This window comes from Atta cephalotes (genome assembly GCF_000143395.1).
Source record: "Atta cephalotes unplaced genomic scaffold scaffold00002, whole genome shotgun sequence".
Lineage (NCBI taxonomy): Eukaryota > Metazoa > Arthropoda > Insecta > Hymenoptera > Formicidae > Atta > Atta cephalotes.
Window position 1 is genome coordinate 14,463,477 of NW_012130066.1, and position 8,060 is coordinate 14,471,536.

Below are 8,060 nucleotides of genomic sequence, written 5' to 3' on the forward strand. Positions count from 1 at the left end.
CTACTACTACTACTACTACTACTACTACTACTACTCTCTCTCTACTACTCTACTACTCTCTCTCTCTCTCTCTCTCTCTCTCTCTCTCTCTCTCTCTCTCTCTCTCTCTCTCTCTCTCTCTCTCTCTCTCTCTTTCTCTCTCTCTCTCTCTCTCTCGTTATCTCTTGTATCTCCATGATATCAATTGAAATAGTTAAGTATAATTGAAATATCAGTTCTTACAGAATAAAACCGGCGGCACACGATGCTTGTTTTCCTGCTGGACTGCTAGCTGGATTAGAATCTTGCCATTGTATTGACTGCGGTGCCGTCAACATTGGCTGCAGTATTGCAGCCAATACGAATTTAGCTAACAATCCAGCATCGTGTGCTACAGGCTTTAGTCGCTCCGCGTCGTCATTTCCTCTTACTGCGAACCTTACTATTATTGCTAAGCAAAACAAACTAATTACACGATTTCATAAACGGAAGAATTTATTAGCCTTCGATGTCCTTCAGACAGAGTTTTCTGACCATATTTATATCTAGAGAGCAAATGTCTCTGAGAGGCGCTTATATAATGAAGCAAAAAATTTACAATTAGCTAAACTACTGAGAATTAAATATGTATAGATACTGATGGAGATACTGATGTATCATTTGATATTTTAGGATGCTATGCAGAATGCATTAATTACGAAGCTTTATGCAATCGGTTCTTCAATCTTTTTTTCATCTTCGATATTTGATGATCAATTCTCGTCGAATTGATTCCAATCTAATCAATCATTTTTATTCCTTCCTTCTTGTCTTCTCGTTCCCTACTGCAAACTCCGCTCCTTATGATGTCCGCGTGCTCTCATAGTAATCTATCGTCGAGCTCGTCTGTCTCGTTTGTTGTGCACTCCGCTCAATTGAGTTCACTAATATGCTCGAGCATATGCTCTAATAACGCATTTAATATCACGTATATAACACTATCATTGATACCGCATCTTTCGCTCATTAAACACTTACTGTTGCTGCATAATTTTAATTTTGCATTAAGTAAGACGTGGCACTGTGAGTCGAACGATTCCGATTTTATATCAATAGACAGTTACTATCTCGTCGCTGAATTCTCAGTAATTGTAGCAAAATTCGTCGATCATGTTACGTACCCGAAAAAGTCGCTATGTAACGAGACAATGATTCTGTAAAGGAATGATAACAAGAGAAATCGAAAATAATCTAATGAAATATCGATATGAAACGATGAATATGACGTCATATATATCATATGAGGGAACATGAAGAAGTGCTTATGTAAATCCTTCTTAGTAAGTTATACCTTGCCTTAATCAAACATAGTCGATAATCGGTTAACAAGCGGCAATGCTGAGAAGGCACAGAAGTCTGCATCTGAGTTTAATAATTCTCTGTATGATTGTTATTAAAACAAACAGTTTTCTAAAGATTATATATACAAAGAGATTGTACATCATATAATGGCATCAATGAGATAAATCGCATGTAATACGTAGCTATCTACATATAATAATATAACACATATTGATCTATTATATATATATATATACTGTGGTTTGTATGTACATGGTTTGTTATGTATTGTGGTATGTTATGTTAATGAGATTAGATTAAGATTATAAATACTTAAAATATTCATGTATAAAACATGTTTTGTATATATAAAATTTATATTTTGGAGTTAGAATAATGTTTTGATTATGCATATCAAAGGAAACAAAACGACAAGACAGGGTCATGCTTTAGAGGCGCAAATAGATGTCATGGTAAATTATTTTTGCTTGCATTCCACTTATGGCGAACAATAAATTAAAAGAAATGCTAGGGAAAAAAAAGCTTCAAGGAAATTAGGAAGAACTCACGTATACATTAACTGCTATGTTTAAAAATGGAAAAAAGAAAAGTGTTGACAAATGGAAAACTGTAAGTATGTGTCAACATCGCCACAGCTCTAAAATATTACAATATTGTCCTTTGATACTTAATTGTGACAATATTTATTATTTTGTTGCAGACGTAGCATGATATTAAAACAACAATATCAAATAAGATAGAGTTTGAAAAAAAATCGAACTGCTACTGGCAATATATAAATAAGCCATAAATGACATTGTTTTTACTGAAAGGAACAAGAAAATCTTTGACTTGGATGATTATGTGGATGAGTGTCGCTTAATAAGGAAATTCCACAAATTAAAAATATATTTTCTTTATTACACTATGTACAGAGGTACAGAGCACCGTCGGTACTTATGAGAGATTTTGTGATGATACTTATGAGAGATTTTGTGGCGTTTTGCGGCGCGTATATATGTAAGTGTCTAATCCTTTTCGGATTCCTCGGTATCTAAGTCTGTCCCGAAGAGTTGGCGTGACAGCCGCGGGTTGAGCCATTTCCTCTTCTTTCGTCCTGGCGTCCTTGGGCGTATCAGTGTTGCTTATCGGCGGACCCAGTCTCCGACAGCGGTAGTGACGGTCTTGGCGGTCACAGGAAGCTCATGCTCGTCTGTTTATGTAACCGGGGCCGTCTCCGTTGTGAATCCTTGATGAAAGAACTCTCTCGCGGGAACTCGAGAGGTATCAGCCTCCACGGAAAAAGAGTTACCCCCGAGTCGAGCTTCTCCGTCGGTAGCTCCTCTAATGCGAGGAGGACCGGAGTGATTTCGGCGATGTTTTTGTGGCAGCTTGTAGCCCTTTTAGTCAGGAAGAGGATGCCGCAGAGGCCCGAGTGGGGCTCGCTCTGCTCCACAAAGGCCCTTGATGAGCTCGCTTTGCTGCAAAGGCCCTTCAGAGAGGAGCGTTTTACGCTTACAGGTTACACATAAAAAAAATGTTCTGTCACCAGAATAGAGGCCTTTTGCGGACTCTACTCTGAAGATGTTGAAGACCTCTCGCAGAGCCCTACTTCTCTGTGTGGTGAACTATTCTTGCGCGCGAATTACTGCTAGACCACGTGGCTCTCTCGCGGCGGCGGGACTCGCGCTGGGCGAGCGCTCGGTCAGCGTCAAGCGTGACACCGGGCGCGCGACTCAGGGGCGCGGATCGCGCGCGTGCCCCGGCGATTTTATTAGTGCTTTAAGCCGCCACAGATTATATTAAAGGCTTGGCGACCAGATTCTTTTCAAACAGAAGAGTTTGTAAGTTGGCTACTCAGTTTAAAGAGATTAATTTTTTGACGGTATATGTATGAGTTGTCTTTCTTTCAATAGGGAAACGTATTTGAGGGACTGAAGCAGGGAGATGCTACAATTAATGAAACTATCTCACAGGTAATAACTATACAATCAGTAATTGTGTCAGCAGAAGGAAGTAATATAAACATAGATATTTTTTATATCTATAAACGAATTTTAAATTCTTAATTATTATATTTATGTATGTATTAATGATGAATTACTATCTATTGATTCACAATCATTTTCATTGATTATGGATGCCAATACTGAAAAGAATATAGAGATAATCTCAGATCAAATCTTGAATTCTGTCATTCCTCAACTTTTAATAATCAGTCAGTTGATTTAACACTGGAGAAATAAATTGCTAAAATTGTTCCTAAAAATAGAATTCAATATATTTCTATTTCAAACAATCACGCATGCCAGTTATTTCAAGGACAAAATTTTTAGGGTTAGTTCTGCGACGTTGTCGCAGTTTTGTCAATAATGAAAATATATTCTGTTCTGAATATTGTATACATATATAAATCGTTTTGATAAGGGTTCATCATGAATAATTAGGAGTTCAACTTAACGAAGCTCGAAAAGAATTTAAAAATCTCGCTGAGCAGACATGCGAGGCGACAGAGGTAAGAAACAATTTATAGAAAAATGTAATAAATATCGTAACATGATATTTGCTACAAGTGCTAGCACAGGCCGAAAAGTTGCAACAGAGGCCTTAATACAAGCAGAAAATAATTGCGTGCAAACTGATATTCTCCACATTATGGCAGAAAATGACAAAGCAGGGAATGAAATTTTACTTCGTCTTGTAGATACTTTGGATTTAATTTTTAAACAGAAACAAAGTTAAATAGAGAATGTGCAATATGGAATGTGAAATACTTCATTTTTGTTTATACGTATACTGCATATATGTAATATTAGATTTGCACTTTGAAGACAACGATAATATTTTTTTTTTAATTTTAAAATGCAAAATAAAAATCTATTTTCTCACAAAATATGTTATAAGTTTTGTTTTATGTTTTTTAATTTTAAAGTATTCTGCATATTTATCACGGAAGTTATTTCTGTTTAATTTATATTTCAATTATTAATAATGACAGAAGTTAGAGGTCATCGCCATCAGTAAATCGGGAAATCCATCTGCCATAATTTGCTTCTGTATTTTTCGCCAATGCTAGATTCCTCATCAGTTCGTTGTCCTCCTTGTGATATATGTATAAAGGATCTTCAGGAAGACCCTGCGTCTTGATCATTTAGAAATCGATTAACAGCGCATGAAGACGCGCATGAATCCGCACGTTATGCAGAACAGCATATAATTGATAATTTTATCAACAAGTTTGGTTCATACATTAGCTCTTTGGTAAAATCAACATCTCCATAAAGACTTGAAAATTCCATTGAATACGATAATGAAAATAAAAAATGTTAAAAGATAATATCGACATTTACCGAATTAGAGAATCCAGCTGCAGGACCGATAGAGTTGCGGGTGCGCGAAGAAGTGGTACTGCTTTACTTATAAAGAATACTCTCGTATACATCAAATTAAACTATCAGTTGCTTCTCCTGCAGCTTCATCAATAAATATTGCGAAGGCTATTTATCTTCGTCACAAGCGTGTCGCTGTTTTATCTATTTATAGACTACCTAGGTCTTCGATAGTGGAATTAAATATTCTCGAAACTTGTTTTATCTACTTATACTTTATCTAATATAATTTATACAGCAGATATCATCTGCCGGGCGATTAAAATATAAATATGCTGAATAAGCATAATGCGATAACTCGGTATCTATGCAATATTATGTCACATTTTTCACAGCTCAGATACTCCGGCTTCTCTAATTGATATAATTTTTTAACATCGGATGTCAAAAACACTGGCGTGATTGACTCTATAGCTATCAGTGATCACTATCTTTGCTACTTTGAAATTGGCAAAGCCTTGTCGTGAACGTCTCACACACATTAAGCGTTATTTCTGCAGCAATTCTGCAGAATTGCTTCGATTATACATGATCTTGAATCTATCGATTGGTCTCCTATTTACAGTCAGACTTCCGTTGATGAACAGGTCGCTCTGTTTATTTCGATCATAATGTCAACCTTCGATCGACATGCATCTTATTAAAAAGCAAATTTTCAGATCGTCAGCGCCATCATTTACATCAACATTAATAAATAAATTAATTCGTAAGTTAATTACCTTAAAGAAACAAGTTGCGAAAGTTAAAAATAATCATACATCGCAAAGATGACATCAATATTATTAAGAAATCAAGTTACCATGGCTATTCGTAAAGAGAAGCAAGCCTTTGTTTCCTCATCACTGCATCGAAATACGGCGCGTTTCTAGCAAACTCTATCGAGAGATCGATGCTCCTCTCTGCCTCAAAATATTCCGAATCACCTTCTTAATCCCTCCTCTCTTAATAATTATTTTCTTGACTCTTTCCCGTCCACTTTCTGCTCCTCTGAAACACTTAAACGCTTTTTGATGTCTGATTCTATTATCCATGAGTTCTTTCAGTTCAAGTTATCATAATATCTGAATTTTATTTTTATTCTAAAAAGAATAAAGTTGACATCAGCTAGTCGATATAATTGGTGATCACACATGATCATGATGATTATTTCTCAGTGTGTTGATTCTCTCCTCCATATTCTGAATCATTCTTTAGTGAATATTTCCTACTTCCTGGAAATATGTCGTTGTTATCCCCTTACCGAAATCTCGAAAAATCACGTCCTCTCTTCGATCAATTTCCTATACACTCTTCCTCTCCAAACTCCTTAAATATTAATTTTATTAGCAATTTATCACTTTTATTAACAGAAATAATATTTTACCTACATTCCAATCTAGATTTCATCGGATGTACCACAACTGATAATGCATATATCCGAAGTAGTTTTACAAAATTTTGATAAGAGTCATGTATCTGCCCTGATTAGTCTCGATTTTTCAAAAATATTTTTGATATTACGAATTGACCACAAATTACTTTTAATCAACCTATTTCATTGTGGCTTACCTAATGCTGCTCTTTTGTTTCTACGCTCTTTCCTTACCAATCGTTCACAGTGTATTCTAACTCACAATTCATCTTTTTCCTTCTTTTCTCCTCGCATCATCCCATCTGGCATTCCACAGAGATCCATCTCCTCTTCTGTTCAACTTTTTATTGTAAATATGGCTGTATTGACTTCAAGATTATACATGTATGCCGATGATATTATATCTTGCCGATCAACACGTTCGATAATCCGGATGACTTTATTGCTCTACTAAATATTAATAATGATCTAAACTTTATATCCATGTGGGCTAAAGACAATGGCCTTCACCTAAATCTTCCCTACTTACTGATTGACATCTAAATGAAAAATATTGTGTAATATTATTCTTTTATATACACTGTAGATCTCTCTACGAAAAATGATATTTATGTCCACTAAGGAGGCCTCGAAGCTTTTAGTCGGCCACGATGTTTCGTCTCAATCTCACATTACTACAGGATGCGTCATCAAAATCCGGACAAATCGAACAATTTCTTTAAACAAAATGTTTTTAATGAAAAATTAAATATTACAAAAAATCCTTTTATTATACATGACACTTGATCCCTATAGTGTACAATTATTTGATATATCCTCCATTAGCTTGAATGAGCTTCTATTCTCGATTTGAAGTATTCGCACGCACGTGTAATGTAGCGCTGTCGACGAATGCTGTCTCAATAGCAGTCCTTAATGCCATCACATTGGGATGTCGAGACTTGTTTGTGACCTTTTTAACTACGCTCCATATGTAGTAGTTCAAGTAATTTAAATCTGGACTGTTTGACCAGAATTCTTTGGACTAAAATATACCAACGTCGTCTGAAAACCAATTTTGAATCAAATGACTCGTATGCCGATGCACTGTCCTACTGAAAAATATATGGCCAGACGCCACAGTTTTCATCCACGACTTCACTACATCCATCCGAACACGCAAATATATTTCTTTTGTGACAGTTTCCCCTTTTTTAAAGAAATGTGGTGGCATGACATCTTCACTGGACTCAATATCTAGCACGTGAACATTGACTAGAAATTTCATACTGGCAACAACAGACATCCTCGGGGTTGTAGGTGAGCCATCATTCCTCCGATTGATTTTTCAACAGTAAACATTTTTTCGTCAGAAAAGAACCTGATTCGTCCTGACGCTTCATTTTTCAAAGAACACAATAGCAGATTGCAGCGAAAAACTCGGCTTGTCTTGGCAGCCTCAGAGAGTATCTGTCGTATTTTTAACATGTACGACATGTATCGAAAGTCCTCCTCGTCGGCAATTCGACGCATTGTTGGCTCGCTTACACCAATAATCGATCCTAATTTTCTCAACGATTGCCCTGGGTCATCCGAAATCAGCGTTTGAACTTTTTAACGACTACGAGAATCTTCGCGGTACGTTCTTTCGAGTGATTCTTTCTCGCTTACTGGAATCTTCATTGGACTGTTCTAAAGCTGTATATTTTGCCACAACATTATAAACGATTGATCTCGGATATCCAAAGAACCGAATTATTTCCGTTGCTAAGCACTCAGCAAAGGCCTTTGATGATCGCAATTCTTCGATTATATTCCATACTTGATTTCAACATGGCCATTTTGAGATTATGATTAGAAACATCAGGCTTTTTCGGACGCCAACAATAACCTCTGGCAGAAACACAATACATATAGCGGAAAATTTAAATTAAAATTTGTCTGGATTTTGGTTTTGGATGCATTCTGTATATATACCATATATATATATATATATATATATATATATATATATATATATATATATATATATATATAGTATA